The sequence below is a fragment of the Acinonyx jubatus genome, chromosome B3, assembly GCF_027475565.1.
Source record: "Acinonyx jubatus isolate Ajub_Pintada_27869175 chromosome B3, VMU_Ajub_asm_v1.0, whole genome shotgun sequence".
Classification (NCBI taxonomy): Eukaryota; Metazoa; Chordata; class Mammalia; order Carnivora; family Felidae; genus Acinonyx; species Acinonyx jubatus.
In genome coordinates, this window is record NC_069386.1 from 94,409,544 (window position 1) to 94,436,507 (window position 26,964).

The 26,964-nt window shown below is 35.2% G+C and overlaps 1 pseudogene; it reads right to left on the reverse strand.

Moving 5' to 3' along the window:
• Nucleotides 1-26,036, reverse strand: part of LOC106985088 (tigger transposable element-derived protein 1-like) — a 48,973-nt pseudogene extending 22,937 nt beyond the window's left edge.
• Between the last annotated feature and the right edge of the window lie 928 nt (nucleotides 26,037-26,964).

The window sequence follows — 26,964 nt, forward strand, 5'->3', positions numbered from 1 at the left end:
GATGGTAAAATTACTGACTCGCTACACACACTTTAATGTCTAACATGTGCACTGATTTTTTTTTTAATTTTTTTTTTAACGTTTATTTATTTTTGAGACAGAGAGAGACAGAGCATGAACGGGGGAGGGTCAGAGAGAGGGAGACACAGAATCCGAACCAGGCTCCAGGCTCTGAGCTGTCAGCGCAGAGCCTGATGCGGGGCTTGAACTCACAGACCGCGAGATCATGACCTGAGCTGAAGTCGGCCGCTTAACCGACTGAGCCACCCAGGCGCCCCTTCACTGATTTCTTTTTATTAACACTCCTCCAAACTCATCCAAAATATAGTAGTTTGCTTGTATAATTACAATAACTTCTCTATTTGTTGCCCCACTTCTCTCTCTATTGTTAAACAATCAAACAAAATTTCTCAAAAATAAGTTTGAAATGATGAGGGAGAAAAGCCACTCATTTCAGATAGGAGAAATACACTAAAAAAGAAAAAAAAATCAAAGTCTCCCACGCAGAAAGAGCCAATGATGGTACCTATAGGTCTAGTCATTTCAAGGCTGTCAGCAATTCTGATTGAACACAGTTTGGGTCAGTGTTTTTATTTTTAAGGAAAAAAATATCCATATTCAATTGCAAAATACAGGAACATTCTTATTTTATGCTGGTTTCAAGAAGCAAGGCTTTAAGAATGCTTCTTAAAGGGGCACCTGGGGGACTCTGTTGGTTAAGTGTCTGACTCTTGATTTTGGGTCAGGTCATGATCTCTTGGTTCCTCAAGTGGAGCCCTTCATGGGATTCTGTGCTGACAGCAGGGAGCCTGTTTGGGATTCCCTGTCTCTCTCTCTCTCTCTCTCTCTCTCTCTCTCTCTCTCTCTCTCTCTCTCCCCACACTCTGTCCCTCCCCTTCCCTCTCTCTTTCTCAAAATAAATAAACATTAAAAAAAAGAGAGAGAGAATGTCTCTTAAAAACACATGATTCCTATTTATGAAGCATTTTCTATTTCTTTGTAATTCAAGGTTGCTTTTAGGAAGATCTGCCACTCTGGGGTCATCTTAAAATGTAGGCCTTTGAGAAATATAACCCTTTTCTTTTGAGAAATATGAAACTCTCATAGTTTGAGAAACTTGATGTGTTCGACCTAGTATAGAACTAGACTGGAGGCAAAATGTCACCTTTGTTTCCTTTTTCACTCTCTGATCCATTCTCTACCCAAAAGCTAGAATGATATTTACAGAATGCAAGCAGGATCATATTCTCATTAAGACACAGCAATGATGATTTTGTGCACTGGGCATGTATTCCTCCTGCTCTAATGGGTATTAAATAGAATCTGGCCCTTTTTTTAGTATACATGCTATTGAAGCAAGCACTAGAATCTGGTCTTTTTATTCTTACAACTTTAACTCTTACTGAAAATTTAAATTATCTACATTAGAGCCACACATTTTAAAAGGACAAAAAAATGAAAACTGGCTCCCTAAACATGATTTTACTGTCCACAAATTCTTGCCCAGGGGGAAAAATAATCTTAGGTTTCAAAAAGTTCTAGAACTGAAAAACAGGTTACTTAGCTTGGCCTTATCAAGGTAAAAGACTCTTTTATCAGAATGATAGTTCACTCAACTGGATTTATCAAACAACTGTTTATTCTTCTGAGTGCATTTTAAAACCTCAACTCTGTTTCTATCAACCTTAGAATTTTTATATAAGGAAGTTTGTCCATGAAAATAAGCTCTACATTGAAACCTCTGCCTTAAATTGGACTGCAGCAATAAAAAATATCTTGTCCTTAACCTTGACCTTAGGTATCTGTCAAGGCCGATGTCTCTCTTTATACAGTAATTGATCAACAAGGCTCTGCTTAATCAACAGGTTATTTTGGTGATTTTTTTAGGAGGTAACTCCTTAAGCTGCATCATAGTATCCTTCATCTCGGGCTTCTCTCCTTGTATTTTTATCTGCTTGAATTATTCCCTTTCTTCAGAAGTCTATATAAGTATTGCCTCCTCAGAGGGACATAGGATCTGCATTTTTCCTACTTTTCTCTATTACAGTCCACTCTCCATTATGTTTATAACTATTTGTAACATGAAATGATGTGATTGCTTACTCAATGGTGCTTTGCTTGTTTTCTCTCTACTGATATATTCATGAGGAGCTCAGGAACTACTAAGTTATTCTACATAACTATATCCTGAATAAATGTGGAAAGAAAGAAAGAAAGAAAGAGACACTGAGGATACAAAACAATGAGATACAGTTCTTATTCAAACACTTCTTGGGGGGTCAAATAAAGAAAATACAGAATTTAATATCTGTTTAGTCCGTGTACATAGGTGCTCCAAAAGTAGTGTGAACTGCAGCAATAAATGCTGATATTAAGAAATAAACTTGACAGATCACCTGCAGTTAGAAAAATGATGTGTCTTGAGTGATTGAAAAGGGAAATTACTGGCCAGGAAAAAAAAAATCTGCTAAAAAGGAGTCTGACCTTACAGTGATGCTGTCAACAACAACAACAAAACAGACAAGTAGTTTCTAAATATTCAGTGCTGAATGAAATAGTGTTACTGTCAGGCATGAAACCTGATCCCGCACAGTGCCTGACTAGGCACTCGGGTGAGGTTTGAAGGACAAGTAATATTGCCAGACCTTTACAACTAAAAGGCATTTACTACGTTTATCCCCTATTAGGAAAGCAAAGACTCTAATTAATGTTAATTGAGTGGTGATATATGGGTTTATTGGCACTGGACCGTTATCAATTGATGCATAACAAATTACTCCAAAATTAAGTGACTTATAACAATAAATATTTACTAACTCGAACAATTTATTTTTTAATAGTCAGTAATATTTGAATAACTCTGTATGGCAGCAGATGGTGACTACACTTATTGTGGTCAGCAATGAGTAATACATACAATTGTCAAATCACTATGTTGTACTCCTAAAACTAAAATAACATTGTATGCCAACTGTGCGTCAATTAAAAAAAAAAAAAAGATGTCAAAACATTTTCTTTTTTTTTTTTAATTTTTAAATTTTATTTAAATCCAAGTTAATTAACACATGGGATAGTAATGATTTCAGGAGTAGAATTTAATGACATCAGTTACATATAACACCCAGTGCTCATCCCAAAAAGTGCCCTCCTTGATGCCCATCACCCATTTTGCCCATCCCCCCACCCAATACCCTCCAGCAACCCTCAGGTTCTCTGTATTTAAGAGTCTCTGATGGTTTGCCTCCCTCTCTCTTTTTACCTTAACAATTTCTAAAAGCTGGATTTCAGGACTGACTCAGCTGAGTGGTTATTAAGGGGTCTTTTATGGTGTTTGCCAGGACTGAATGAAGGTTTGACTAGGACTAGGGAATTCACTGCCAGGATATATGTGTGCACACATACATAGATACCTCCATACATATCCATATACAATCAAGCAGTCAAATAGCATTTATTTGATTGGTTGTTTGCTGGAAAATCTTAGCCAATACCAAGCTTCCATAAATTTTGTCAACTCATAAAACCTTAGGAGGAGTTCAAGCCTGATAAGTTTTCTGTGAAAATGTATGCTAAATTATCAGTTTGCTGGAGTAGTTTGCAAGGAGATTTGCCAGGGAGAGCCACAAGGGACAATATTTCTGTTACTCAGGATATTTGGATCCTAAGAGAAGTATTTCCATAAACCTCAGGGTGTTCTGCTGTGAAGGTCTTCCTGTTCAGGGTACTCACAAATTATGTGTGAACTCAGTTCACACAGGTCTGCTTGCTGGAGGAACAGTGAGACTATGTGAAGAAAAACAGTATTTTTTACTGTTTTAAAAAGATAGCTCTGTAGAAATTCATGAGAGGCCTAGTATTGAAAGGGAGGTCAAGTATGTTAACTGTCGGAATCAGAATCCATGTGAATATACATGTACACACATATATATACACACATGTACATGCACTCACGTATAACACATATTTGCATGCATAAATACATATATGGAAAAATATATAAATGAGTGTATATATCCAATGCAAGATAGAAAACTAAGAAGTTCACTTGCTTGTCTTACCTCCTATTTAGGGGGAGAAAAGATACTGAGGATGCAGAGACAGTAAAATAGAACAACGAAAATGTAATTGGAAATGCTGTGAATGGGAAAATTCATCAGTAAGCACATACCTATATGGCTTTCTGGGTTACTGAAAGTAAAATAATCAACAGCATATCAAATAAATGTTTTCTCATTTTATTTTGTACCGTTAATATTTTTATTATTGATACTGTTTATCTCTTTTTTTTTTAAAGTTTATTTATATTTGATAGACCCAGAGTATGAGCATGAGCTGGGGAGGGGCAGAGAGAGAGAGGGAGACACAGAATCTGAAGCAGGCTCCAGGCTCCAAGCTGTCAGCACAGAGCCTGATGTGGGGCCTGAACCCACGAACTGTGAGGTCATGACCTGAGCCCAAGTCAGATGCTTAACTGACTGAGCCACCTAGTCACCCAGATAGTGTCCATCTCTTATTTCTGGCATTTCCATTTGAGTCATCGTTTCTCTTTGTCCTCAGACATGATGTCTTTTTCCACTAAGTCTATTAATATATTAATAATAGTTATTTTAATGTTCCTCTGCAATTATTCCAGCATCTGAATCAGCTCCAAATCTGTTGATTTCTTTATTGTTCAATAAGAGGTTTTTGTTTTCATTTTTGTTTTAAGTGTATCCCATAATTTTGACTTCCTGCTGGACATTGAACATAGAACAGTAAAGAATGAGATAAATAGCACTTATATCTCCTCTCCTCTTATGCTCTCAGGGCAGGCACTTGGGCCAAGCTAGTTGGAAGATGATCTGGGTTTGGGTACCATTATTGCTTCTATCACCTTCAGTGCAGTACAGTTTCATAGTCTTCTAGTGATGAGCTTCTCTTACCTTCTGCTTTGAGCAGGAACTGGTTGCCTGCAAGTTTTCCTAATCTAATGCTCATGCTCTGTTCTCAACTTTCTGGGGTCTACACCTGACAGAGAGAGCTCCCAACACCACACTCTTGCCCCTCCCCAGTAGCGAAATATCATTGCTTGTTTGTTGGTGCTAGGCAACTTCAGTTGTTTGATGGTCACCAAAACAGCTAAGATTTTGGAATTTATTTGCATTTTTCTTCTTATTTTTTAGGAATGATATACTTTGCAATGCTTTACATTATGAACAAGGGTAGAAAAGCTTACCTTTCTTTTTGAAAACAATTTTCTGGGATATATATTCTTATTTAAAAAGGTTTTCTTACTTAATCCTTTAATATGGCACTCCACTGTGTTTTAGCTTGCATTGTTGGCAAGAAGACTGATATCACTTTTATCTTTGCTCTTTTGTATATAATGTCTTTTCTCTTCCTGCTTTTAATACTTTCATTTTATCACTTTTTTCAACAATTAAAGAATGATATGTACTTTGGTATGGGTTTCTTGTTATTCTTCAGTCTAGAAATGATCTATCAGAAGAGAGTTAGAGAGCTCACTGGGCTCACCTTGATAGCTTGCCTTCTTTCTTGGATACTGTCTTGCCTTGGAGGTGACCCAAGTGCATATATTTTGAAATTTGCTGTTTCATATATTTTGTTTAAGTTACACTTTGTTTAAGGAAGAAGGGTAAAGTTAGTCTTTTTAATCTCATCTTGGCCTTCACAAGTTTCATTACACATTTGATTGACACAATTTTTAAAATTTGATTTGCTTTAACAATTAAGTAAAATTTTCTTTATTGAGAACTGTAGATTGAGAAATTATATTTCTATTTTTGTATTTTGTAAATTGTTTTATTTCACTATTCTTAAACAATTTGGATTTCAATATGCAGGTTAATGGGATTAGTGGAGCTCCTTGTAGTTCTTGTAGCTTTAGATCAGGTACACAATCACATATTATATGTAAAAATAATAAAATAGGGTAAAACCACATACTCACCACTTTGCCTATGAGGCCCACTAAGTGTATAACGAACTAGGTTATTAAATGAACTTCCAGGTATTGAGACACATGCTACCTTATAGGCAACAACATATAAATAGAGGAATAAAAAAGCAACGTGAATTAACGTACACAAAAATTTTTGCAATGATAAGGTACTTTCTCTTGATAATTATTAATTATTAAGGCTAAACCATATATACATTTTAAATATACCATATGCAGTGAGGCACAAAATGAGAATTAACCGCCATTCACTGATTTTTAAATTTTTTTTCATATGATTGAGACTCAGTTGGAATAAAGACATTAGTGTTTTCTTCAATGCATTTTTATTCATATATATGTTACCACAGATACATCATTCAAAGACACAATGTGACCAGATTCAAAGACATACTATAACGTTATAGACTTCAAATTTCTGTAAGTTTGAAGCCTTTGACTGAATTATGTGATGAAAAAAATACAAGAATGGAGGGACTTCTGGTTTCCAGTTTGACATGAGAGGATCTTGGAAGTCAGCACTCCATCCTAACACCAAGAAAAAAGCTGAGCAAATTAAAAATCAACAACTCTTCTTAGATCCATGAGGGAATTGAGGTCATAGGCCAAACCACTGCCTCCAAAATTATAGAGACAGACAGGTAGGTCATGAGAATCACAACTTGCCAAGAGGAGAAACCTCAATGGGAACCAGTACCCAGGTACAAATACCTATGCTGTAATTGATAAGTTGCTGGAGGTTCATATGAAAAAGTAAGATTAAAAACTCCAGGAAGGGCCAGTCTCACATGGGTCCCTCACACTTTTGTCAGTTTTAACTATAAGAGTCCTATCAGATTCTCAATTTGTTCAAAATAATAGTAGAAACCATGTATTCAATGATTATAGCTTATGTGTAAGTGAAATGAATAAATAAACAAATGGTAAATAATAGGATTAATAAAACAAGCTCTTTGAATATACGCATGTTTTCCTTTCTTCTCAAAGCTTTTTTAAAAGACTTAAAATTATACAAAGTAATAAACATACCAATGCATTATTGGATTTGTGACATTTATAAATGTAAAATGTATCACAGTAATAACATAAGAAGGGGAAAGAGAAAATAGAGCTATATGGAAATAACATTTTAAAATCTCACTGGGGGCGCCTGGGTGGCTCAGTCGGTTAAGCGTCCGACTTCAGCTCAGGTCACGATCTCGCGGTCCGCGAGGTCGAGCCCCGCGAGTTCGAGCCCCGCGTCGGTCTCTGGGCTGATGGCTCAGAGCCTGGAGCCTGCTTCCGATTCTGTGTCTCCCTCTCTCTCTGCCCCTCCCCGGTTCATGCTGTGTCTCTCTCTGTCTCAAAAATAAATAAACGTTAAAAAAAAATTTTTTTAATCTCACTGGAATTAAGTTTATTTATACATTTAATACAAATACAGATAAGGTAAGATATATATGTAAACCTAGGGCAACCACTAAGAAAATTAAAAAAAAAAAAAAATACAATGAAGCGCTGCTGGGTGGCTCAGTTGGTTAAGCGGCCAACTCTCCATTTCGGCTTAGGTCATGATCTCACAGTTCATGAGTTGGAATCCCACATTGGGCCCTGTGCTATCAGTTTGAGATTTCATCCCTCCCTCTCTCTCTGCCCCTCCCCCCCCACACATGCTTTCTCTCTTAAAATAAATAAATGTTAAAAAAATACAGTGAAAAAAATCATCAAAGAAATTAATATGTTACCCTAGGCAATACTCAATGAAAAATGAAACACTTAGGGAGGAATAGAGGAGAAAAACAAACAGGATGTAAATATAAATCCAACTATATCCATTTTAACACTGTGAATGGATTAAAAACCCAATTGAAAGACAACTGTTTTTACATAGGAGTAAACAAACAAACAAACATTGTTTAACTATGTACTGTCTATAGGAGGCACATTTTAGATGCAAATACACAAACAGATTGAAAGTAATGGATGGAAATGATAAATTATGCAAATAGCAACTATAAAAAAGTTAGAATGCTGATAGTATTATAAGAAAAAACCAGACTTTAAAACAGAAAGTGCTGCAAGGTATAAGGAGGAACTTTTTAAACACTACAAGTGTTAACCCATTAGAAAATATGACAATTATAAACACACAGAACCTGACAAGAGAGCCCCAAAGTACATACAGCAAAAGCTGACAGTATAGAAAGAAAAAATTGGTAATTCAAAAATAATACAGATTCAATATTACACTTTCAATAATGCTTAGAACTAGGCAAAATATCAACGAATATGTCCATATCAGTTACTGTCTTCATCCAATCTATTTATTATTTTCCCTCTTGTCTATCGCTACCATAACCTCACATATATTCTTCAGGCTTCTGATAATAATTAGCAAAATCTAGATATTCTCCTTCAGACTTCAAAATCGTTTGCTAGGTCATTAGAGATCCAGCTCTGATTTAGGACTGGATGCAGAAACATGTGGTAAAAATGTGTAAGGTATAGGGCATGTTCTTTTGTAAGGAAAATACTTAAGGTAAAGTAATTGCGAGGTCTTCATACAAGATAGGATTAGTCTTAATGGACACGGGAAAAGCAGAAACATCTGTATCCAAGATGTGCACACTCATTTCAATTCATCAAGATGTCTTTACTACAATTATGTAGGTCTCAGTCTTTCTGATAAATAAGGGAAATTTTACTTAGTACATCTGGAATGGTTGTGAATTTAACTTACATTGTAATACAGTGCTTGCCATATCATATCAGAATTCATTGTCTTTTTTTTTTTTTCCTCTGCAAGATTTTCAAGATGTAAGATCTTGTAGAGTAGTCATAAGAATAGAAATTTGGTCCACAGAATTTGCCTTGAGCTGAGAAGCTAAAACTTACAACCTGTCATTTACCTTTTTAAATCAAGTTCCATTACAAGGAGCCATCCTATCTCAATTCTGTTACGAAATACTGCATCATTCATAGATCAACGTCAGAAGCTCAAACGACTCCAGTTCTTTTAAATAGGAAAGGAATTAAAACAGGCATGTTGGTGTTTACAATATTAGTGGGAGTTCTGAGGGAGAAAGTTCTAGATTGGATCATCTAAGAATGATTCACAAAATAATGCTGGATTGCTCCACAGAGGCTTGCATTTAGTGTGTGCCTACGGCGAGAAGCGGCAGTCATTCCTGATATAACTACTTCTCCCATCTGGGAAGCTAGAGAATGGACGCTGGAAAGACTTTTGCTACAGAATGACTTCATGTCTCCCCTGTATTACTTACCAGACCTAACAGCAAGAAGTTGTAGGAAATAGACTTGGGGCTCATTCCATCCTTCAAATCTCAAGAGTACATCTCCTTGCTAAAAATGTACTTTATTTCCAACCTCTTCTAATAGGTAAAAGTTAGAATGGGGGGTAACTTTACACTTAATCCAGACTGTCCAGGAAATAAATAGAGTCTATATCATAGTAATTCTATTCCCATGTAAAAATACACATGAATTGCAACTTATTTAATGGCCATTTCTTTTTCTCCTTGGACTCATATTTCCAGGCAGTTTCCTCCCAGATTTTGGTAATATATACATTTATAAGTTAAAAGTTTGTAGTAAGTATACATTTATATTTCTCTGCAAAAAAATTATGCATATAAAATGAATTTAAAATGTATGCAATTACCATGTTGCTTTAGAGTGTCATCTTGAATAATTATTCTGAATTATGTTATTGTTACAGTTGTTACTGAGATCATATTTCATCCAAGCAACAAAATATATCTTGATTTTGAAATATAACTATCAAGTCATGTAAAATTACGTATGGGAAGCATTATAATGGGTGGGTAGGTCTTATTAACAACTTTTAATGTATCCGTAATTTAGTATTTTTTAAATGTTAGAATGAAACATTATTTTGTGTTCCTTCATAACAAAATGAAAAGAGAGGGTATGGGCACTATTATGAGTGGGGCTTACGGAAGGTGCATTAATGATTGTTGCTAAGTCCATTATCTCAGTAGAATACACAATGGTAAACTCCAGCATATTCCTATTAAATTAATCTAAATCCAACACACTTATGGTGGGAATGAATAAATACAAAGATAAATAGTTGAGGAATGACAATGACAAGGTGTCTTATTCCAAAGAGAAAACAAATTTATATTTCCATAAACTTGTCAAAAGAGGCATGAAAATGTGTCTTCTGGGACTCATAAAAATGTTAAGATATATTACTACCTATTTGAAAATGCAAAGATAATATTTTGGATTTAAATATGGATTTTTTAACCACTTCCTCCTTGAAATATGTAGCAGGTGAATGAAAGTGTTCACCAAACTTTTCCTCATTACTCAGTCAGAATTGTGAAAATTAATAAAGGATATGTGTTAGCATGCTTTTTACAAATTTGGAATATTCAGGTACTAAGATGGAGAGACACTGTCTTAATAAGCATCACTCACTTGTTATCTGATTGACATAGTTGCTGACACCTGCAATTTTAGTGGATACACTCATTGCTTTGTCTCACAGGAGCAATGAATTGTTTTGCAACAGAGAAGTTCATTGACATAAAAAGTCTCTTCTCATGACTATGGAGAGTGGAAGAGTGTTTTTAAAATAAGCGAATGGATTTATGCTGATTTTCACAGCAAAGCCCTTTTCATTTTATGGCTTACTGTCATATTGTACCCAGGAAAGCATTTATGGAAGATAGAATAGATTGAATTCATGTCAAGAGCAGTAGATGATACATACTTCTCACAGCAAATGACTTTAAAGGAAAAAATCTCATTAAGCTGTTTTTCATCAGAGATTAATCGATATCGAGGTTTTCAATATGACTCTTAATCTCAAGAAAATCACTAGACAAAATTCTATTTTGTTTTAGTGTTAGGATTTGCTGCCAGTTCCTAGGTTACATCAGGAAATTCTTATCTCTAAAAGGTAATGGTTTTAATATTTTGGTCATTCTATATAAGTGAGAACAAAATTTAATTCAGAAATTAAAGAACCAACACTTTCTGTTTTGATATACCTATAAAGTTTCCCTTGTTTATAAGTGTACTGCTATTTTTGGCAGTACAAATAAATTTTTATATTTGAACAAATAAATTTCAGTTCTATAGCCTTTTAATCTTGAAAATGGACTTTCAAAACATGTAGCAGCTGAAAGCTTCATTGTGCAGCCTCATAAATAATCACATAATCCACTGGCAGAGACATAGAAATGGAATTGAAATAGCATTTTGTAGGGTTAATTTAGTTTCTGGTAAATGCTGAAAATTATAATTGGGTTTTTTTATGACTATTTTGAGAATACAGTTGTATACGGTTGAAACAAATTCATTCCCCCGTGAACAATGCAGATACCCTAGTATCCCAATGAAAGAGAAGGTCACGTCTTCTTATTTAGAATAACAAATTCATTTTATTCCCCAGATTCAGAAAGGAATTTTAGTGTTATCGGTTTTTAATCACACAGTATCAATGTACTCAAGTGCGTACGCAAGAGTCAGAGAGAAGCTATTTCCATCTATTGCTTTTTATTTTCATTTCCTTGCCTCTCTGTCTCTCTGTCTCATTTGATCTTTCACTCTGTGTCTGTCTCTTTCTCTCTTTGCCTTCATAATTTTTCTCTTTTAAAAAAAATAATGTTTATTTATTTTTGAGAGAGAGACAGACAGAGCATGAGCAGATAAGGGACAGAGAGAGAGGGAAACACAGAATTTGAAGCAGGCTCCAGGCTCTGAGCTGTCAGCACAGAGACCGATGTGGGGCTTGAACTCACAAACCACAAGATCATGACCTGAACCAAAGTCGGACGCTTGACTGAGCCACCCACGGCCCCCATGATTTTCTTATATGATTTATGGGAAAGTATATTTGCTCAATTTTGAAATAGAATTAGCAGAGTATATATGACTATGACATATGAAATTTTAAAAATATGAAAAGTATGTATGCTAAAAAAGTCTCCCCATCCCAGACACCAAATTTGAGCCTTGACTCATCACTTTCAGGTGGTTCTTTCCTTCCAAGAAGTAACCACTGATAAACATCTGTCATATAAAGTTCCAAAAGTTTCACTTGTGAATACCAATATACACAAGAAAAAAATGCCTATTATTCTATTTCATGTTCATAACCACTATTAACATTTGGATGAATATCTGTCCAGAAATTTTGCAGAGAAAATGTTTACTGACATATCATAGAAATTTACTGAAGGTAACGTTAGCTGAAATGAGGAATTTATTATGTGGATACAAGGTTTTCTTGCATTAAACTTAAGACTACAGCTAGGGCTAGGGCTCCTGGGTGGCTCAGTTGGTTTAAGTGTCTGTCCAATTTCAGCTCAGCTCATTATTCCCGGCTGGTGAGATCAAGCCCCGCAGCTGGCTCTGTGCTGACAGTTTGGAGCCTGGAGCCTGCTTTGGATTCTGTGTCTTCCTCTCTCTCTATCCCTCATCCACTCATACTTTGTCTCTCTCTCTCAAAAATAAAATAAAAAAAAAACATTAAAAATTAAAAAAAAAAAAAAAGACTGCAGCTAGGACTGAGACATGAGCTGGATTCACAGACCAGAATGCTCTGGGTTTTTTTGTTTGTTTGGTTGGTTTTTGTTTTTTGTTTGTTTTATTCAGCCTCTGATATTTTCTTCTCCCTGAGTGTTAATGTTTTCAATCTCTTTTCCTGACAGATCATCTTTCTCTGTTTTCCAGACATGGAAACAGAGGTTTTTTCTGACATCCCACAAGTTTACACATTACAGACAAAATTATAGAATACATTCTCAGAAGACATTTTGAGAAAGATGTAATTGGTCCAGACTGGCCAAATGGTCATGGTTGCCTGGATTTATCAGACATGGTCGAGATAAGAGTAAGGTTCCATGATCTATAAACAATGCATCCTTACAATGAATCCTGAGGATCTGGAACAGGATCCATGATATCTAAATAGAGCAGTTAATTTTCTGCTAAGAAATAATTCAATATATGCCTTCTCTAATTATTAATTTTTACATTAACCTCAAAAAGATGGGAATAAATAATGTTTGTTTTTCAATTAACAATATTTCCTTAATATATTTCTATCTCAATACATTTTACATCATTTTATAACCACACAGTAGTTTACTATATGAATATATCACATTACTTAATGTTCTATATTTGGCATTTGGGGTACTTAAAATTTTCACTCTTCTAGGTAATGTTTTATATATAGTCATGATTATTTTCTTAAGATAAATGTTCAGAGGTAAAATTGATAGATTAGCATACATATATTTTTACAGATTTATATGTTATATCTCCCCTCCACCAGAAATGTGACAATTTGTTTTCTCACCAATATCTATTCCTTCCCCATACATTGACATTATTGTTATTTAAAAAAAATCCCTTGATCCTGGGGTGCCTGGGTGGCACATTAAACGTCGGACTCTTGGTTTCTGCTCAGGTCATGATCTCAAGGTTCGTGGCGTTCAGCCCTGCGTCAGATTCCGCTGACAGCACAAATTCTGCTTGGGATTCTCTCTCTTTGCCCCTGCCCCGTTCATGCACGCCCACGGTCTCTCTCTCTCAAAAGAAATAAGTGAATTAAAAAAAAAATTCCCTTGATCTTAATGTAATATATATTTTGCAATACCTATTTGAAGCAAACATTTTCCTTATTATTTGGCCTTGAAAAACCTGTGTGATTTTTCTCAGAATCTAGAGAAAAGGTATATTTCCTTGGCTGTTTTATTCCTGCAGCCCAATAGTAGGTAGCTTTTTGGACACAATATGTGCCCATTCAAATAATTGGACTTCCTCTCGCGGTACTTTCGAAGATGGTAGAAATACGGAAATAAACTTTCTCCCTGCTTTACTCTGTTAGAGACCAAATGACTTTTACAAGCTTCTTCAATTGTTAAACATCTTTGTTTAAATAAGCAAAAGCAATTAGGCATTCATGTATGCCTTACTGGTCTCAGAGATAACTTTTGTAGCAAGGATGTAATCAGATTTATTTAGTCTTGTCATCGTTTGCATTTATCTGGAGATGTGCTCTTTCAAACTATTGATTTAACAACTTGGTACATTTAGTTCTGGAATTGGTTTAGGAAAGAGGGTGAGAAATGGAAATTTTGATAGATTGACTTAATGCTATTTGATATTTTCCCTACTTTTTGAAATATTGCTATTTCAAGTTCACCAGTAAGAGTAGCGATGTAATAATTCATTTACCTTTATAACATGTATTTAAAAATATTTGTCATCAATATTTACATGAGAGATAATTTCATCTGAAAAAATCATTTATCTTTTAAAAATCCATGATCACTTCTTAATGGCAAAAGTAACATGCTTAGTAATTTTTTATTAAAATAGCTTTTTTAAGATTTAAAACTGAATATGACATACAATTTTGAATATTAAGATTCACAATGAAATAGCAGATATACTATACATTTCCATTATTCCATTTCTAAAGATTTTAAATCTAAATTAATTTACAAGTTAATTTTCTCTGTAACTTTGAGATTCTAATTTTTATTGTTTTGGCATTGTGAACAATTCTTTATTTGAAAGAGTTTCTTCAAAGTCTTGTGAACTTAAACCTCCTTTCAGAATTCCAAAAACAATTAATTCCAGACTTTTCTGGAGATTTCATAAAGGTGGTAGGCATTCATCTATGTGGTAGCATTTTGAGAGTTCCCAAGAAGGCTCCCCTGTACCATGTACTGCTCTGAAATGCATTTTTAAAAGAATTTGATTTGCTGTAAGTCAGAATTTTTACTTTATGTAAGGTCTGAAAAAATTGCTTGAAACTGCAAAACACACCTTAAGCCCAAAAACTCTGTTAACACTTTGGGTCAGGCCTCATATCAGTGAAGAAGATAGACCATTACATGAATTCAGAAGAAATTGTAATACTAGGACTCGGTTGGGTATGGTAGAAATCTTGGTAGCTTGGCATTTCTTTTCATTTCCACCCCAGCTTTAAAAAGTGTGTCTTTATAGCATGTGCATTTGCCTTCTTGCTGTATCTTGAGTGTGTTGATTGTTGGTGGGTATGTATGAATGTGTATGTGCGGATGTTAGCAGTGAAACTAGCCATGCCATTGGAAAATTTAGGCTTTATCACCCATGCTTCTTTGGAAGACCAGAATGTTCACACTTACTTTAGCCTTTTTTTTTTGCTTTTCCAGGAAGGGAAAATGAATGGTAACATGTTGGCTAATTTATATGATCTTGCATGGCATGTGACTCATCCCCACAGAGGCCATTACAAAGAGGGCTGGGCTCACCACCAGATAGTTATTTTACCTCTTTGCCAAATAGCAAGGAAAAGAAACTGAGAATTAGGATGAAGTCAAAAGTTGTTTAATCAATGCAATTTATTTTTGTACATAAAAAATCAGGAAATGGTCAGATATCTGGATGAACGGGACTTTGACAATTTGTGAGTTCATTAATGATCATAATTTGGTGATTCTGAGTCATAGTGCCTGTTCTGTGTCACTCATGGCAAAGAATTAGTAATAACAATGTAGTGTATAATATTTATATTTCACTGCACTATCATGCAAGCATCTAAAAATAGACATGGTCCATTACTAATATATTCTGAAATTGGATGGAAATAAATGAATGTTTATTTAATTATCTACTATTTGTGAGTTATAGTGCTATGTAATAGAGAGATCATCATCCCACATCTTATGTAGCACACACATTTTATATAAAACCTATTTTTAAAAATTACATTCTCACTAGGACGCCTGGGTGGCTCAGTCAGTTAAGTGTCTGACTCTTGGTTTTGGCTCAGATCATGATATCCCAGCTTGTGAGTTCAAGCCCCATATCAGGCTCTGCCCTGCAGAGCCCACTTAGGATTCTCTCTCTCTCTCCCTCTCTCTCTGCCTCTCCCCTGCTTGTGTGCATGTACTCTCTCTATCTCTTTCTCTCAAAATAAATAAAGTTTAAAAAAATCACATTCTCACTACATTATTTCCTGATACTTTTAACAGGTACAACTATTTGATTAGACAGACATGATTTTTCCCATTTGCTATACATGCACGTTTGTGTTCCCTGGAAACAAATAAGAAAGAAATGCCATTTTAAGGTCCTTTTGAATAACCAGCATGGGCAGTGGAAGGAAGTGAATCAAAAGCCCTCCTACTACTGAAGTAAAATTTTGGTTAAAGTAAAATCACAGTAATATCACATTCAAGCTTTTAATGCCTGTATTTGTACATGATTCAATCATTTTCCAAAATACATATTACAGCCAAATATTAGTTTTAATCATATTCTTTTGGGGGCATGTTGTGTTTAATTGCCCATTTTATCAAAGACACTTTTCCTGTGGCAGCCTCTTTCCTTTCCAGTGGGTTTGAACTTCAAAGTTTTACACTGCTGAAATTACAAGGCATCTTTTAATTAGACAACTGTCTTTGTTCTCTATTGGTGCATATGTGTTTCGCCTGCTAATTTTGTTAATGATTCTTCATATGATATTGAAATTATTAATGCAGGTCCTGGGGGCAACTACTAATTGGTTTTCTATACTATAGATTGGTTTACTTTTTATAGACTTTGTAAAAATAAAAGTTTTTATCTGTAACATCTGGTTTGTTTTAAACCGGATAATTATTTTGAGATTCATTTATTTTGATGCATGTACCCCTAGTTCATTCCTTTGTATTGCTGAGTAGTGTCATACACAACAGGGTGTTTAACCACTTGCCTGTTGATGGACATTAGAAACTTTACAATTTGGGAGTATTACAAGGAAGATGCTATGAACAATCCTGTATGTCTTTGTGTGGATGTACATGTTCCTTCTGTTGAGTAAATACCTAGAAATGTAATGGGTTAAACATTTAAAAAACTTCCATTTACAGTGCTCTCCATTCCTTTGTGTTGATCCATATTTCCTTCTGCAGACAAGTAATTCCTAACATTATTATTTTTTTAATGTTTATTTGTTTTTGAGGAAGAGAGAGAGCATGAGCAAGGGAAGGGCAGAGAGAGGGGGAGGCAGAGAATCTGAAGCAGGCTCCAGGCTCTGAACTGTCAGACACAGGCTCAGAACTGAACACAGTTCAGGCTCCAACCCACAAGAACATGGCCTGAGCCAAAGTCGGATGCTTAACTGACTGAGCCATCCAGACGCCCCAACATTATTTTTTGTAGTGAGGGTATGTTTTTGATGAATTATTTAAGTTTTTATAGGTCTCAAATGTCTGTATTTCATTTTAATTTTTGGAAGATATTAAAAAGGGTATAAATTTTAGATTGTCAGGTTTTTTTTCCTTTCAATACTTTAAACATGTTGTTGTATGATTTTCTCTCCTCCATTGTTTGTGGAAAAAAATTTGCTTATCATCCTTGTCTTTTTCCTATACAAATATATTTTTTTTGCTCTGACTGCTTTTATGATTTTCTTTGTAAAATTGTTTTGAGAAATTTTAATTTGATGCGTCTTGGTGTAGTTTTTATGTGTTCTGTTCTTGAGATACATAGAGCATAGTTTTGTTTCAATGCATGGAAATCTTTGCCCCTCTTTCCTTCACTAAAATTCTTCTTCCAAGATCATCAATGTCTTTTTATTCCGATGGCCACTACATAGGTCATCAGTTTTCATACATCTTGCCCTCTAAGCGGTGTTTGAGAAATGTATAACTTTTTCCTTCTTGATATCCTATTCTCCTGATTTTTTTTCCTTTATGTCTCTGGCTATTCCCACTCTATCTCCTTTATGGGTGATTCTTTCTCCCCTTTTCTTCTTTTACATATTGGTATTTTGTATACTTAACTAATCTTCTCTTTCCATGCTGATTATTCTTGCTGATTTCCCTTGTCTCCTCTTGCTTCAATAATCATTTAAATACTGATGACTATTTCAAAAACCTTTGCTGAATTCCAGGTACACAGATCTGGTTGTTTACTGCACATTTCCTCTCGGATGTTTTGCAACAGGCTCCTCAAACTTTGCCAGTATCACATTGAGCACACTATCATCCTACTAATTTTGCTATTTCTCTAGTGTTTTCTGTTTCTGAGTGTTGAGTAAATGTGCAAAATTACCATCTGCCCTTAATTATCCTCTTTGGACTTGTCCGTTGAACTACTTGATTGAATGTACCTGCAAAACCCTTTTATATTTGGCCTAATTCCCAGCTCCAGTTTTTGTTGGCTAGTAATGTGTGTGGCCATCCATAGTCTATAAGTGACCATGAATAAATTGCTATGTTGCTATCTAAATCTATTGGTAACTTTGCATAAGATAAGAGACAATATGCTTTTTTTCCCCAATTTATCATCCTTATCAGAGTAAAGGTTTATAAAATTATAATCTGAGATTCAATTTGTTGAATTGAATTTGCTAAGAATTCAGTAATTATTTCTAGACAGTGTTATTTATAGGCACACAGAGTTATACATGGCTTAAAGTTTTTAGGCTATGTGTATTTTATCAAATTTACCAAGTATTGTGTAGCTTTTTCAAGATTCCAGCATTTATTTACCTTTTAGCTGGACTTTGCTATTTTTTTTTGAAGTAAAAGTTTATTTTCCATTTAATGTCATTAACCCTACATTAACATAAATGACATTGCTTGCCTTTCAAATTCTATTAATTTAATCATGTTCAAAACATTTTATGACATTTAAAGAATATTAAAGTTGTACATAAATTCTCTCTGCATAATCGTGTTTATGTTGCAACAAATAGACTTGAATTATTATTCCAATTTGAGTGTTAATGGATTTTAACACTTTCATATTGCTATATAAGCATTTATGTCATATCTTTTATGGTTCAAAAAAATCTTTTTTCATAGTCAAACAGTTGTCAAGAATAAGTTAATGTCTTCTTTCTTTGACTCTCATTTTGTTATTTACTTCTTACAAACAAATTCTATAGTAATGGCAAAAATGATAAATATATCTACACTATTTCTACCACTCAAATAGTTAATTATCCTGGAATAAATGTAATAAGAAATCTTTTATTGTAGTGTTAATGGACTATGTTAAGCAATGGAAACGTACTTTAATACCACTTTTTTCCAAAGGAAACTCACTGTAGACATTAAGGACTTGTTTATTCTACAATGATTTGGCCAGTGTATGTAAGATTTGGTATATTCTTTATAGCAACAAAAGATTGAAACAAAAATCATATAAATACCTTGCATTCAAATAACTTATAATCTAGAAGTCAGGTTGGATGAGAGAAGAAACATTGATATTTATAATACATGATATTAGGGTTAACTTGGACTCATATATTTGGTATATCATAAGGAAATTAAAGTTAAATGATAAAAAGTAAAAAAAAAAAAAAAAGACTTTCATGGGCCATTAATACCCTGTGGCATACAAGGGCTGTGTGAACAGGTGACACAGAAAAATCCAGAATGGATCACCTCCAATTTAGAGTCATAACAAAATAAATCTTATGGAATAACAGTTAAATCTTCATTAGGATTTTGTTAGATAAAAGTTTGGGAATAGGGCAAAAATATATTTGTATAAATTGAGGTGTGATCACAGCTCAGGAGAAACAGTTATTATATTTTTAAAATATGTAGATTTTGAATTATTAAATAAATAGAAATCAAGATAGAAGAGCAATTTAGAGAGATGTTAAGATGGAGACTTCAAATGAGATTTTCAGTTTGTTGGACAGTAGAGAATCTACCACTTAGTCTTTCCAAATATGGAGTAAACACAGTCAAAGTGATACTTTTGGAGTCTAACTGATAACATTGTGCTAAATTCACCAAAGCACGTGAGAGTAGGAAATAATGAGAATCTGAATTAAGAGTATCAAAATAGCTTGCACATTAATTACAAACATGGTCTTCAGGATGGATGTCCACCAGCAAATGATTTGTCTGAGAGTACCATTGAATCAAACCTATATGGCATTGAATTTATTTCCTTTTAGGTATTACCTTATATCTGAGCTAACCCCAAATGATTTGTTCCTCTAGATTTTGACCAAAGAGGCATGCACCCTACCCAGCTACCCATGTATATCTTTAATTAGGCCATATCTCCTTAGTGTATATCAGGCCTGAATTTTTTCCCATGAAGCCATAGTTTTAAGTTAAGGAAGAGAGATTACTGCAGCAGATGTAATAAATCTCTGAACCAACTGTTTGTGTAATTTTTCTGGGCCCTCTGTAAGTGCTTGGGTTCAATTCTGACAACACAATTTTTATCAGATAATGGAATGTTGATGCTCCTGCCCAAAATGATGAGTTGGTGAATTGCACAATACCCATTTCATGATAAGTAGCTGTGGTCATTTGGCCATTAATTTCAGTTTCAGTTACTGCTCAGTAGCATGCCAGAAAGTGAAACGTTTCAAATAGTGAGCTCTTTCATCTTGACATCTTGGCCTTTTCCTAAAACCTAGAAGTTCTGTTTTGTGACTCTCTAATTGAGTTTTGCCAGAGATTACATACAGAATCCTTATTAAACATGGATATTAACTATAACATTAAATGTGATCTTGGACTACAGCTTGGACCTAACTGGATAAGGCCTCCAGACTTTATTGGGGTCTCATACAAACTTCTCAAGCTTCCAATTCACCTGAAAAATTGATGGAAAGAATACTCCCACATGTAATATATGCTTTCACAACTTATAGAGGCCCACACACTGTTATGCCTTTTAAAGGTCAATAGAGCAAGGTACAATAATTTAACGTGAGGAGTTCAGACTAAAATATTCTTACTAAAACATGTGCAAAACCTTGTCCAAAGTGCTTTTTAGTACATAAAGAGAACAGATACAATATTTGAAAAAGACTTCCAAAATTTCTTTCCTTTCCCTGATTAAAAAAAAAAAAAGGTTCAAAGTATGGTTTTGGTGTAACATGATTTATATCCAGTTACCATCCCTTAATTTCCTTTATGTTTACTAACCTTAATCTATTATTTTTATACTCTGTGGTAGAAAATTTCAACTATTATTAGATAACTTCAGGTAGGTTGGCTGAAGAAACACAACTCAGGAGAAAGTATAGATGGGGTAGTACTATTTGCTGAAAACAAAACAAAAACAAAAAACCTGAGAAAACCCACTTCAATAAAAACTCAGTAGAGCATCAAGTTTATCAGTGATTAAATTAGATGTTAAGAACTTCTAGATAATGTTATCTTTAGAAGCCCAGTATGAGATATCATTAGATTACCCAAGCTGCAAAGACAACCAGACTCCCAGCATTCCTCTAGCAACATAGAGCAGCAATTATTCCCAAGTGCTAATGAGGGTTAGACTTTACTGCTTTCAATATGCTTATAGGAGCTTACTCTCTTGACTATCCCCTCAGTTATATTAGGCATGTGACAGTAATTTGAAAAGACAAAGTGAATATCTTATAAAATGTAATATAGTGTTTTAACTGTTAAAGTGGTTTTATAAAGTGGCCAGATGGCAGGATTTTCTTAAAATGATAGGTAAGTAACTGGAATAATTATAAAAATGAATGGAAGTAAGTTTCAGGTGTGATGAAAGGAATCAGATTGGTTAGGCATATTCAAGGTCATGTGCACTGTAGCTAAGATACAACTATATTTAATGAAGGCCATAGCAAGATGAGTAAAAGTTTAGGCAAAATGACTTTAAAGGAGGCTACATTTCAGTAGGCTTCCGTAGGCTCATATCAAGATGTAGCAACGGCTTTAGTAAGGTTCCTGGATGATTGAAGAACATTTTCCTAAGTGACACTGAATACTAAAAGGACTGTAAAAGCGGTAAAGCAGAAGTAGGATTGCCAGGATAAGAGAAATTACTGCCATTTACCTGGAAAATTTCTCCTGAGTGTTAGGTTTATCAAAAGTTGTTCACACCTGGAGAATGCTAAACTCTGTTTATACAAGGCATGGGACTCTAAGATGATTTTCTCTACCAAGGTAGTAGTGAAGGCCAAGGCCTACAGGCAAAACTGAGGACCTTGGTAGTAATACATAAGCAAAGAGAAAACATTGGAGATGTTAATTAAGCTAATCAAATTCATTATTTTACTCCAAGAAGAATACAGAGCCTTTTCTCTGTCTCACCCTCTCTCTTTCCTGCTGTTTTCTTACTTTTCCACCAGAAAACCTTTGAAAAGGAGATAGATCTTCATGACTCAGGGAAATAGCTATTTTAGCCATTTTGTACATTGTCTTTTCCCCATATATTTACATTGCTTGGAGTTCAGACCAGGAGTTAATAAACTTTTTCTGTACATCATCAGATAGTGAATATTTTAGATTTAACAGGCCAAAGGTTCTGTTAAAACTACTCAACTCTGCACCTGTCACATAAAAATAGGCATGACAGTATGTAAATGTAAATGAATGGGCATGGCTGTGTTCTAATAAAACTTTTTTTTTTTTTTTTACAAAAATATGTGACAGTTTGGATTTAGCCTATGGGCCACAGTTTGTAGACCCTTGGTTTAAAACACAGACTAAACTACTGTAATAAAGAGATCCCCCAAATATAGTAACTTGGCAAGATACACATCCACTTACCTTGAAGATAATGCTCCAGAGTTAAGCAGTTTAGGACTGGTCGAGAAGCCATGCCATCCTCAAATCTGAGTCACTCACAGCCTCTCCCTTAGGTCTGGATTTGACGCTGCCTGGTCCAGTGATTAATAAATTAATATTTTGGGTACCACATTGCTAATACATGAGGGTGGAGAAGAAACAAGATAACCATAAGAACAATCAGAGAAGCAAGACAAAAAAGGAAATAAAAATAAAACAATATTTTCCCCTTTAGAAAATGGAAAAATTTGAGGTGTAATTGGCTGATAACATACAGGGCAAAATCATGAGGCATTTTTTTCCGTAGACATGGAGTTAAGTTTCTTCTTGAGACTTAAGTCCTGCTGTCAAGGGGGAGCTTTCTTGCTTATCGTCCTTTGTAAACCTAAACTTTCCATTGGAATAAATCTTCCTTTTGTATTATTCTACATATCCACATATGAGTTAGACACAGTACTGTCTCCTTTGCCATATTACACGTTTCACACTTCCTTTCTGTGGGTTTGGGCCCTGATGTTATCTTAGAGGTGGAACCATTGGGTTTTATAAGCCAAATTTCTGGTATGGTTAACAATATAATTCTTTTGAAAACTCAGAAATTTTCCAGTTTATTTGTTTTTAATCAGTTCTTTGTGAATGTAGACGTAGCTCAAGATATATTTGGACATAGGTTTTAAGCCAACATTCCCACAATCTCTGTCTTCAATATTAACAGTATTAAGCACACAGTTAAAGATGATATTGTGTGGCCACATGTGTCTATGTGAGTCCTGGTCTTTAGAATATCTGTGAAGTGACATGTGCCAAATATGGAAGTTGCCTTCAGAACCAAATGTGTTCTCTTCTGGTTCTTTCTTCCTCCTTCTGAGTATGAGATTAACACCTGGTCCGGCATGCCTACTTCCTAGTGATTGCACGATGCACAAATAAATGGTTCTTTTGTTTAAGCCACTGGCTTTTTAGGTCTATTTTTATAGCCACCTGGCCTCTACTTTAGCAGCAAGGCCATAGTGCCTTCAGAGGTTGCTTTTGTTGTTTTATGATTTCTTAGCCAACCAATTCATTCACAATCTGTTCACTTAATATAAATAGAACTCAAAACTGTATTAGTAATAATGCAGGGTATAGATGCCAAGGGCATAAAGTAAGAAATATGGAGAAAACAACTATTTTACTGTATTTGCTTATAATGTTTATAGCATAAGCAATAATGTAGTTCTGTTCCAAATGGCTTTTTATATATGTAGCACTCTTAATTTTCCACAAAATTCTTCTAAAGCAATGTAATGAGTCAGAAGTTTATGCAAAATATGAGTAATTCATTCCTTCTCTTTATAATAAAGGGAAGACTTGTATCCATCTTCCTCTAATAGTTTCTGAAAATGGATTAAAGCCACAAACCACCTATGCAGGCACGGCATGAAAGAAAACTATACTCAGGTTGTATGCCTATGCATATCAGTATCTTTAAAATCATATCTTATTGATGATGACCATATTAATATTAACAACTGATTTTCTTGAGCATTTTCTATGCACCATATTCTGCAGTAAACAATTAGAAGGTATTTTAAAAGGAAATGGGACTAAGTTTGAGCTCAGCTAGAAAGAGACAGAGTGGAGATTTAAATTTTTAACATCTGAGATATGGAAAAATTCAACGGACTCAGTCATGGTTTTGACAACTGAAATGCATAGACAGACTTTCATCTTACAATAAAGATTACTTATCTCTTCATTCAGATCTGATAATTACAAGTTTATTATTATAGCTGATCTAGCTTGAAAGAGTTTTTCCTCACTCAGATTGTTTTGTAGGTTGTCTAGGTAGCCAGTTTTAATAATAAAAAGTTCCTCCTAAAATCTTTCTAGGTTTAAGATAGTATCTTTCTTTATATTTTCCTTGTAATATTTAGATTTAAATGCTGCATGAGAAATCCTGTGTTGATGAAAGAAGCAGTCAACGGTCAATATATCCTATTCTCCCATAGGGACCAGTGAGTTGTTTTATATTCAAAGAATGTTCTGTGAAAACAGCAAGCAGTGAGTCTCAGTGAGATAGTGAGCAGGAGCTGTAAGTACACAGTGTCAGATTGTGTAACACTAGCATGAGAATGCAACAGAATCCGCCTCTGAAAGTCATCAAGTGTAACTGAAAGTAAGTCAATGGGTAAGGTCCCTGCAATAGGAGGCCTAATATTCTAAGACAGGTCAGAGACCAAATACTTGGTCTGGTTGGGAGTAAGGTAGGGGTCTAGAAAACTACAAGAAGAAATTGTTTACCTCCAGGTTTAAGATTTAAGAAATGGAATTTTGCCATGTGTGCCTCAGTAAATGATCTGTGTCTCATTCATACTCTCCTTTCTGAATCTTTCAACTTGGAGAAAGAATTTTGGAACAGCTGTGAAAAATTGGGAAACTGAAAGTATATTCTGTGGCTTTAAAGCCAAAGTAGTGAGTTCCATCCCAAATCTGTCTCTAGGTGAGTAAAGGAGAAGGCTGGCTCTTTTCTTAGAGGAGGCTTAACTCTTGAAGGTCTAAATATAATTTGTGTTTTCAGATAACTATCTCCAACTATATTCTAATGAATCCTTCTATCATGCTGGGAACACATCAAGATATCTTGGCTCCGTTTCAGTATCTCTGTCACCTTGTGTTAATAGAACAGCTTCATTTCTGTAGTTATTTGTTTATTTTCATGTAAAGATTTACATATAAAATTTCGTTATTTTCATTTTTAAAAATTATTCTCAACTCAGTTCAAAGTTTGATCTTTTCTTGTACCTGAGGTCAGATTACCTCCCTGGCTGTGGCTCCCTGAAATAAAAAAGGATCTGACATGGCCTTAGAACATTTCTTCCATGTCTCTTTTCTATGCATGGGCTCCAGGGTGGTGCTCAAGTTGCAGGAATAGGGATTAGGCCAAGGCAAGGTCTTCTGACTCCCAATGAAGGTCTGACTCTGATTTAGTCTGTTCTTATTGATCTTTATTGATCTCTGTTTAGGTGACAGTCTTCACATGATATGCTCTCGGTATATGCCAGCAAGTTGAGCATGCCTTTATCAGTAGCTGCCCACAGCCCCTTCTCCTCAGCTAAGCCCACTGCTCTTCATTATGAAGTCACAGACACAGCTGAAGTTTTGTTTCCCTCATCCTGGGCCCCAGGCACAAGAGAAATGACCCTCCACGTCCTTCTCAGGCATACCAAAGCCACCTCCCCCTTTATCTTTGTGGCACACACTGGCTCAACAGTTCATCCTTATTCAAAAATCAGAGATGGACACTACCATTCAGTTCGAATATCACACTTTTCTTTCCCTTGGTAGAGGAGAAGAATTAACAAGTCATAAAAACCATAAGGCCAAGCTCCCAAAATGTTCTTGGGAGCATTTTCTCCACCTTTTGCTCTTATCTGGATGCCAGAGGCATCAGCAGGTTCTAAAGCTCCGCAAACATAAAGATGGAGAATACGATTTCTGACTCCACTGTTTGCAAGTATACTTAGTCTTTGCTTGCAAGTGATTTGGGGGGCCATTTGGCTTTAGGCCTCTCATCCCTGGGCCCTGTACTTTGTAAGAGGTGGATAACATTCTCAACCATCTTCTTATGCTAGCTTGAGGGTAGAGTTAGGAGCAAGGAGCTGAGTTATTAAACTTCTTAACCCCAAAGAAAATTGTCTGCTCTCACCTGCTCCATAGTATTTTCACCTAAGACTATTGGGTACGTAGTAATTTTGTCCTCAGCTTTAGACTCTAGGACAATAGGCTAAATCCCGTTCCATACTCTGGAAGACCTCATTAGTCACTTCAAGATAGAATCCTGATGTGACTCACTTGTTCAACTAGCTATTATAGATGGCCAGAGGAAATTGATACTTATTCTCCCATACTAACACCACAAATATAAAACCCTCTTGTTCTCCTACAGAGCATGTAGATCTCCTTTTGACTGGGAGGGAGTGCAGACTTCTGTTCTTCAAATATAAATAATGGAAGGAGGGTAGCAGTAGAAATCACTTTAATGAGTACCAAAGGAATGTGCAATTCTTTTGACAACCGAGAGAGACTGAATTCTTAAAATGAAGTCACTAAATTTCAACACCAGAAGAGACTTCAGAGACTATGAGTCCAGCCTGATTTTCCATCAGAGAAAACCAAAGTCCAGAATGGAGAAGGATGTGCTCAAGGTTTCCCAGCTATATTGGAAAGCCGAGAACTAGAAACAAACGACAAATGATTTCCACAGAAACTCTAAAGTTGTTTTGTCAAACTACACACACAATGAGCTATGTATGCTTCACTGGAATAACACACTCATAGTTATGACAGGAGAAATAGTAAAGCACTTGCCGGCATCAGTATTGAATACCATGCGGTCAGGAGAATTCCTTCATTGCCTCTGCCAGGATGAAATAAGCATCAGTGTCCATCACCTGCCCGGCTTTTCAGACTTACCGATGGAGC